This window comes from Rutidosis leptorrhynchoides, chromosome 1 (genome assembly GCF_046630445.1).
Source record: "Rutidosis leptorrhynchoides isolate AG116_Rl617_1_P2 chromosome 1, CSIRO_AGI_Rlap_v1, whole genome shotgun sequence".
NCBI lineage: Eukaryota > Viridiplantae > Streptophyta > Magnoliopsida > Asterales > Asteraceae > Rutidosis > Rutidosis leptorrhynchoides.
Window position 1 is genome coordinate 495,596,725 of NC_092333.1, and position 8,469 is coordinate 495,605,193.

Here is an 8,469-nt window from a genome sequence, read left to right on the forward strand (position 1 = left end):
AATTTTTCTAATAATGATAATAATAATATTAATGATATTTTTTTTTGTAATAATAATAATACTATCAATAATATTATTAATATTAATATTAATAAAACTAATAAAAATGATAAGATTTATACCCTCATGTATCATTATCGTATATCGTCGTTGTTATCATTATCCTCATCATTTCCATTATCATACTATCATCACCATCCCATGATGATCATCATCACCATTTATCTACCCATTATCATTATCATCAGTGTCATAACCCTCACTATCATAACATGTTTTATCATCCGTCATCTTGATCTTAATTCGTTCATCGTTACCTCTAATCCATCTATAAGTTTACTAATGTTCACGGGCTAGGACAAATATGGGCCTCGACCACAAGTTAGGCCCAAAATATACTGAATCATCTCGACCCAAAAAAAAAATGAATCATCATGGCCCAACAACACCAGTAAATACTCGGCCCCATTTACAAACAATAGAATGTCGATAGGTTTTCAGGAGAATTTGACTAGCAGACCAATAATCGATTTCTCTTATCTTTAATAATCAAGTGGGGTTCTTGTGGACAAATGAATCGAACAACCCTTCATTAATTTAAATCGCCCCACCAATTTAAGCGGATGCCAAAATGTCTACCACCTCTTCCTTTCTAATATACAAATGTGGCCACTTTTCTTTTTACTACAAAAATGTCGGCCATAGAGTATAAATGAGTTGCACTTGCAAATTGTATATTGTATACTGGGTTTTCTAAAGGAGCTTTAATTCCTCCAAATTGAGGACAACTTTGTGAACTTATATAACACGTGACCCACGTTTAAATATATAAGTCCAAAAGGTTTCGATAAAAAAAATAAAAAAAAACTACAGCTGCCGAATATAATTGCTCCCATCATCTTCTTTTAAACTCTATTCAAAATTCAAAAAGTGGAGAGAGAAAAAAAAAATATTCGATGGTGATCAAATGGTGGAGTTGTTTGCTTTTTTTTTATCGGCCAAGAAGAAAACACAGAAGCATGCTAAAGCATTTTTATTTGATAAAAGTTATTTGGAGGTTTTCCATTCATATATATATTGATAGTGTTGTGTGAGAGTTTATATAACTTCAACGGTTTTTGATTATAATAAGGTGGGTGGTCTTCGAATCCTAAACAGAAATAGATGGACGATAAAAAAAAATAGCAGCAACAATGGTATTCGTTCTTTTGGTTTTTGCAAGCGTATTCGTGGGTGGTGTTCCGGTTTTAAATAAGTAGACATCAGAAGGAGTAGCTCAACGTGATCAGAAACGAAATGGTTCAAAGTTTGCAAATGGAAATAGATAGCAAGGTAGTGGATTGTTACGGTTCATGATGGATGTTTACGAAAAGAAGCTGCATTCGTATAAACAGAAAACAGAAAAAGAAATGTAATAGCAGCAGGTAGGAATATAGGGGTCTGAACGAAGGTACGTTAATATATATTATGATGATATAGAATAAAGCAAGGAGTTAAAATAATATGCAAATCATAATTTAATAAACGTGTAAAAAAAAATCTTTGTATATATATGTATATGTATTTTATATAAATAGAGAAATTGATAATTGTTTTGAGATGATAGTGATGGGAAACAGAAAGATTTCATAAAGAAGATTGTGGGGATGTGTTGATGTTGTTTACTCAACAAAAAGAAAGATAATCAAGTAGACAAGGTGGGGTTTTCTTGGAAAGGATTAGCAACGGAAATGAGGTGGTGAAAGATGGTCCATTATGATGTTGCATATGTATATATATAATATTTAAGGTGTTTGATTAGATGGTGATTCATAATTAAATAGCACCAAATATATGCAAGTGGGGTTTGTAAGAGGTTTTGATTGTCAACCTGGAATCTCAGACATAAACATAATGACAGAAAAATAAAAGCTGAAACTGATAGGTAACATCACGGACGTAATTTAACAGATTAAAATAATGCTATAAAATTAATAATAGTTAATAATATTAATAATAAATAATATAATAATAATCAAAGATTTATAAACGTGTAACTTGTTAACCGTCTTCTACTATTGGTTTAATATTTCTTTCACGAACTGAAATTTGTACTCCGTTGATACTCAGTGGGGAATAAAAGTCTTCAGAAAAATTCCATATTTTTAAATTAATTATATTTTTTTATTTTAGTCATTATGGTATAAAACTCAATCATTAATTTAATAAATAAAAATTACATTAATTATTCACTCCCATCCCCCAAGTAAAATATAAAAAGTTTTAAAAGTTGACAAACAACTTCTAAATATATTATTAATAAGCCTAAAATTTATAAAACTCACTTTCGGATCATCGTTTATTTTAAAATCATATAAGTTCGAATTAAACTTCTCTAATATCAATCGGAACATCATACGAGTATTACAATCATTTAATATTTATTTTTAATATACTTTTATGTATATATAGATATGTTTTAAATAATAATAATTATTTTTACATAATTAGTTTCTAACAATTACATCGTAGATTATATTTCAAATCATATATATATATATATATATATATATATATATATATATATATATATATATATATATATATATATATAATATATATTTAAATATATACATACCTATTTACAAATAGTTGTTCGTGAATCGTCGGAAATAGTCAAAGGTCAAATAATTTTATGTAAACAGTTCAAAAATTTTGAGACTCAATATTATAGACTTTGTTTATCGTGTCGAAACCATATAAGATTTAAGTTTAAATTTGGTCGAAAATTTCTGGGTCATCACACGCAGTTGGGGCGGGAGTTCGCCGGACGCTCAAACTGGATCTGAACTCATCAAATAGTGCAAATGGGAGGCCCTTAGTGAAAATGTCAGCGAACTGAAATCTGGATGGAACGTGTAAGACCCGTACCTGTCTCTGAGCAACAAGATCGCGAACAAAGTGAATGTCAATCTCAATATGCTTGGTGCGCTGGTGCTGAACCGGATTTGTAGATAGATAGACAGAGCAGACATTATCACAATATACGAGAGTAGCAGATGAGAGAGGACAATGCAGTTCTCGAAGAAGGTTACGAATCCAACACATCACGGCAACAGCATTGGCAACCCCACGGTATTCTGCTTCTGCACTGGAGCGAGATGGCGTGAGCTGCCGCTTGGAAGACCACGAGAGGAGGTTGTTGTCGAGAAAAACACAATAGCCTGAAGTAGCTTATCTGGTGGTGGGGCATCCTGCCCAATCAGCATCAGAGTAGGCAACAAGACTGTCGGTGGTGGATGCATACAACTGGAGTCCAAGGTCGGTGGTGCCCTGGAGATACCGAATAATCCGTTTGAGATCAAGCATGTGCTGCTCGCGAGGATCGTGTATGAAGAGACAAATCTGCTGAACGGCATACGAGATATCCGGTCTAGTAAACGTGAGATACTGTAATGCTCCGGCAAGGCTCCGATAAAGAGTCGGATCCTTGACAGGAGAGCCATGGCTCGTAAGTTTGGCACCTGGTTCAACCGGGGTCCGACAGGGATGACAAGTGGACATATCAGCGCGCTCAATGATCTCAGTTGCGTACTGTCGCTGGGAGAGAAAAAGGCCTGTGGAAGAGCGAATAGCCTGAACCCCAAGAAAGTAATGAAGGGAACCCATATCTGTCATAGCAAATTCCTTATGCAAGGAAGAAATAATCTGCTGAAGTAAACCAGTGGAAGAAGCAGTCAAGATGATATCATCAACATATAAAAGTAGATACGCAATATCGGATCCCTGTCGGTATATAAACAATGATGTGTCACATCTACTCTGGTGAAAACCAATCCTCTGGGCATAGCCTGAAAAGCGCTGGAACCACGCGCGAGGTGCTTGTTTAAGGCCATATAAAGATTTCTGCAATAAGCAGGCATGATCCGGATATCTAGGATCCCGAAAACCTGGAGGCTGATGCATGTAGACAGTCTCTGAGAGCTGTCCGTGAAGGAAGGCGTTCTTGACATCTAGCTGATGAATGGGTTAGTGTCTGGAGACCGCCAAACTAAGCACAGTGCGTATCGATGCCGGATTGACAACCGGGCTAAACGTCTCATCACAATCAATACCGACCTGTTAGCTACGACCGTTAGCGACAAGTCGAGCCTTGTACCTGCTTAAACTACCGTCTGCATTATACTTGTGCTTGAATAGCCACATGGAGCGAACGATGTTCGTGTCCGATGGGCGAGGCACAAGTGTCCAAGTACTGTTATTAATTAAAGCATTATATTCATCAGTCATAGCTTGTTTCCAATTAGGGTCATGAAGGGCGTCAGGGTACGTGCGAGGAATGGGGGAGACAACAGAGATATGAAGGTTAAGGCGTTGTACAGGTTTGGTGGTACCTACACGGGTGTGGGTGATCATGGGATGGGTGGAAGTGGAAGAAGATGTAGCCTCGGAAGGAGGAGGCTGTGTCTCCGGTAGGTGCTGTTGAGTGGTGGCAGTGGCGGTAGCCTCAGTAGGAGGAGGCTGAGTCTCCGATGGGGGATCAGGAGAAGTAGTGGTGTCGGTAGCCTCAGTAGGAGGAGGCTGAGTCTCAGGTGGTGGAGTATGAGCGGGAGAAGATAGGTGGAAAGAGCGGGAGAATAGACTCGTGGAGGTGGAGGGTCAAGGAAGTCATATGAGTGTGGCTCAGTAGGCGTCATGGAGCCAAAGGGAAAGGAAGTCTCATCAAACGTAACGTGACGGGAGAGAATGATTCTGTTAGTGGTAAGATCGAGACAACGGTAGCCCCGGTGATTGGAGGGGTAACCGAGAAAAATGCAGGGAGTAGAACGAGGGGTGAGTTTGTGAGTTGTGGGTAGATGTGGATAGCAGAGACATCCAAACACACGAAGAGTAGTGTAGTTAGGTTTTTGGTTATATAGGCGAGTGTAAGGGATTTCGTGATTAATTGCGGATGAAGGGAGTATATTAAGGAGATATGCAGCCATATAAAGAGCTTCAACCGAGTAATTGGGTGGAAGATGAGCTTGAAAGAGGAGGGTGCGAATGAGGTTATTGATGGTTCGAAGCATGCGTTCTGACTTCCCATTTTGTTGAGAAGTGTAAGGACACGAGAGGCGAAATTGGATACCATTAGTTTGAAAAAGGTGATGAAAGGCATTGTTGTCAAATTCCCCCCCATTGTCACATTGAAAAGATTTAATTTCACGTTTAAATTGGGTTCGTACAAATGTGCGGAAGGTGATAAAAGTATCAAGTACATCAGATATATTGCGTAAAGGAAAAACCCAAACATAGTGCGAATAATGATCAAGAAAAATAACGTAATATTTTAAACCACTAAGGCTAGGCACAGGAGAAGTCCATAAATCAGAATGAATAATATCAAAAATAGCATTAACATTGGAACTAAAAACAGAAAAAAGAAGTCGCACATGTTTGCCAAGCTGACAGGCATGACAAAAAATTGGAGACGACATTTTATTACATATAATATCTTTATTAGAAATAAGCCTTCGGAAAACGTCTTGTCCAGGATGTCCAGGACGCTGATGCCAGGTGACAGGGTTGGTGATAAAATATAACGACCCGTCAAAGTACACTTGACGACCATCGTTATCTTGGTCCCACAGCTTGATCATAACTCTATATGAATTTGATAAATAACTTTGCATTCTTTATTTAAAAATAATTTCCCATAAAGGAAACCTACCAAAATATGTAAGTTTAGAAAAACCATACATTATTACTTAACCAAGAGTTGACCAAAACAAGTCAACAACATACACTATTAAATGTATCAAAATAGAATGCAAGTTAATGTTTAACAAAAGCTGTCATCATAAATATGCAGACTCTCTAAGCACAGCGGAAGCAATCAATCATGAACCTGAGAATAAAACATGCGAGTAACTGTCAACAAAAATGTTGAGTGAATTATAGGTTTAATATTGCAAACAAAATTTAATTTAAACCATAAAATTTTATGTTTGAAAACATAAAAACCTCTTTTTGGACCACAAAATTATATGCTAGAAAACATATAAAAACATTATTCCATTTACCGTGAGCCACCTGGTAACCACTTAACCATTTATTTACCCTTGCCAAACACAATAAATAATATACACCGAATAAGTGTATCTACAACAAATTATGAAGTACTAAACATTTCGATTATAAATTGCTAGCGCGACTAGCTCGAAATGGGGTTGTCAAACCCGATAGATGTATCCGTAGGATTCGCGTTCACCAGTAGAAACCAGTGATTACAATTACCAGATTAGAGAATATTTTTGTTCGACTCACAATGAATAATTTAAACCAACTTCCACTTGTCCAAAATATAAAATAAATTGCATGTATTCTCATCCCAAAAGATTTAAAATAGAAAAATGGGACTATAACTCACCTTAATAGCAAATGAAGTAACCACACAAATATGCGAACAGCAAATGAAGTAAAGTGATCAGGAATGATCACAACGCCGACCTATAAATAAAGCAGCTCGATATAAATAACTAACTTAGGTCAAGTCTTAGTATGATAGCTATTGTACATGTTGCAAGTAGACATAGAACAATACTCAACATGCATCGGTTTGATCGAAACAGCGTACAGACACACACTTTATATTTTTAGAAAGTTTCTATTTTTAGTAGGTTTCCATTTTTGGAAAGTTTCTATTTTTGGAAAGTTTCTATTTTTAGGAAAGTTTCTATTTTAGAAAAGTTTCTATTTTTGGAAAGTTTCCAAATTTAGAAAGTTTCCATATTTAGAAAGTTTCTATTTTTAGAAAGTTTTTAAGTTAGGAAAGTTTCCTTAATTAAAAAGTCAACAAAAGTCAACTGAAAGTCAAAGTCAACCAAAAGTCAACTCAAAAGTCAACCTTGGTCAAACATAGTCAACGTTAATTTTAAACGTATAAGTTATAATAATAATATAGGTTATAACGTTAATTAAAGTCATATATGTATAATTATGTCATAACATAAGTTTTAATTAAATTAAATGAATTATTAAAGTTAACATAAGTTTAAATGATATAATTAATATAACATAAGTATTGAATTAATTAATTATAAATTAGTCATAATATAAGTATTATTAATTAATAATAGATTTTAAATCATATCATAAGTATCATTAATTAATAATGAATTATTAATCATATCATAAGTTTCTAATTATAATTATTAAATCATAAGTATTTAATAATTAAATTATAATTAAATAATAACTAAGCCTTATAATAATTAAATAATTAATTAATTCTTATTATAAGTCTTATTATAATAATCTCATAATATAAGTTTAATACTTGCCATAAGTATTTTTCATTAATAATAAAAGTATTATTATTCATAAGTTTAGTTAAAGTTCCATTAATCATAATTAATTAATAAATGATATAATAAATATGTATATCATAAGTCTTAAATTAAAATAATTACTTTTTATATCATAAGTAATTTATTAATAATGAAAATCATTATTTTTATCATAAGTCTTAATTAATAACCATAAGTTTTAATTAAAAGTTCATCGGGTCATAACTTGAGCCCCGGGAATCTGTTTTCGGCGAGTCTTATATATATCTTCGCCTAACCAACTCATCCGACACTTTAGTGTGCTCAAGAACATCCCAAGAACAGCCACCAAGTCGTGACTTACAGCCATTAATCAGCTTGGAGCTTTAATCCGTTCAAAAACATGTTTTAGTCATAACGGGTGATCCGTGGCTCGGATTTCGATGACCCGAACATTAAAGTTCATCCCATCATCAATCCTAAAACACTAGTACACCCTAAATACTCTAAAAATGGTCACAAAGTCAGACCATACCTGTACCAATTCGTTTTCACATTTTAATTTCAATTAAACACCTTTTTGATCATAACTTATGTTCCGGGAATCGAAATAACATGAATTCGGAGTCTAAAATTAATGTCTTGATGAGAGGAACTCATATAGACACTTTAATTTCACTTTTATACCAGTTGGGTTTACAGAAACAATCAAACAAACCGCTGTCCCAAATTAATCAAACCGAAAACATGAATTAACGAGCATTTCTACGCATACTATCAATAATACAATAGCATACAATCATCATACTGTAATAATATCATATAAAACAGTAAAATTAAAGAAAAATCAAAAAGTTAGGGTTAGGGTTTATACCCTAATCAAGAATTGAGAAGAAGAGGATGGAAGAACGCGAAAATAGCAACCCGGTTATGTAACAAGCCTTGAGAAATGATGAAGAATTGTATTCTTGATGTTGGTGGCTGAAAATGATGATGAATATGATGAAGAAGTCGGCCAAGGTGAGGGGAGAAGGAAAAGAGAGGAGTTTCTAGGTTTAGGTTTTTAGAAAGTGGTTAAATGAAATTACAAAAATCAAAAATGGGAAAAAAAATGAGCCTAACACTCCCTCCCCATGGAGTGTTCGGCCAAAAATGGTATGGGGGTGGGCCTCACTAGCCCAAA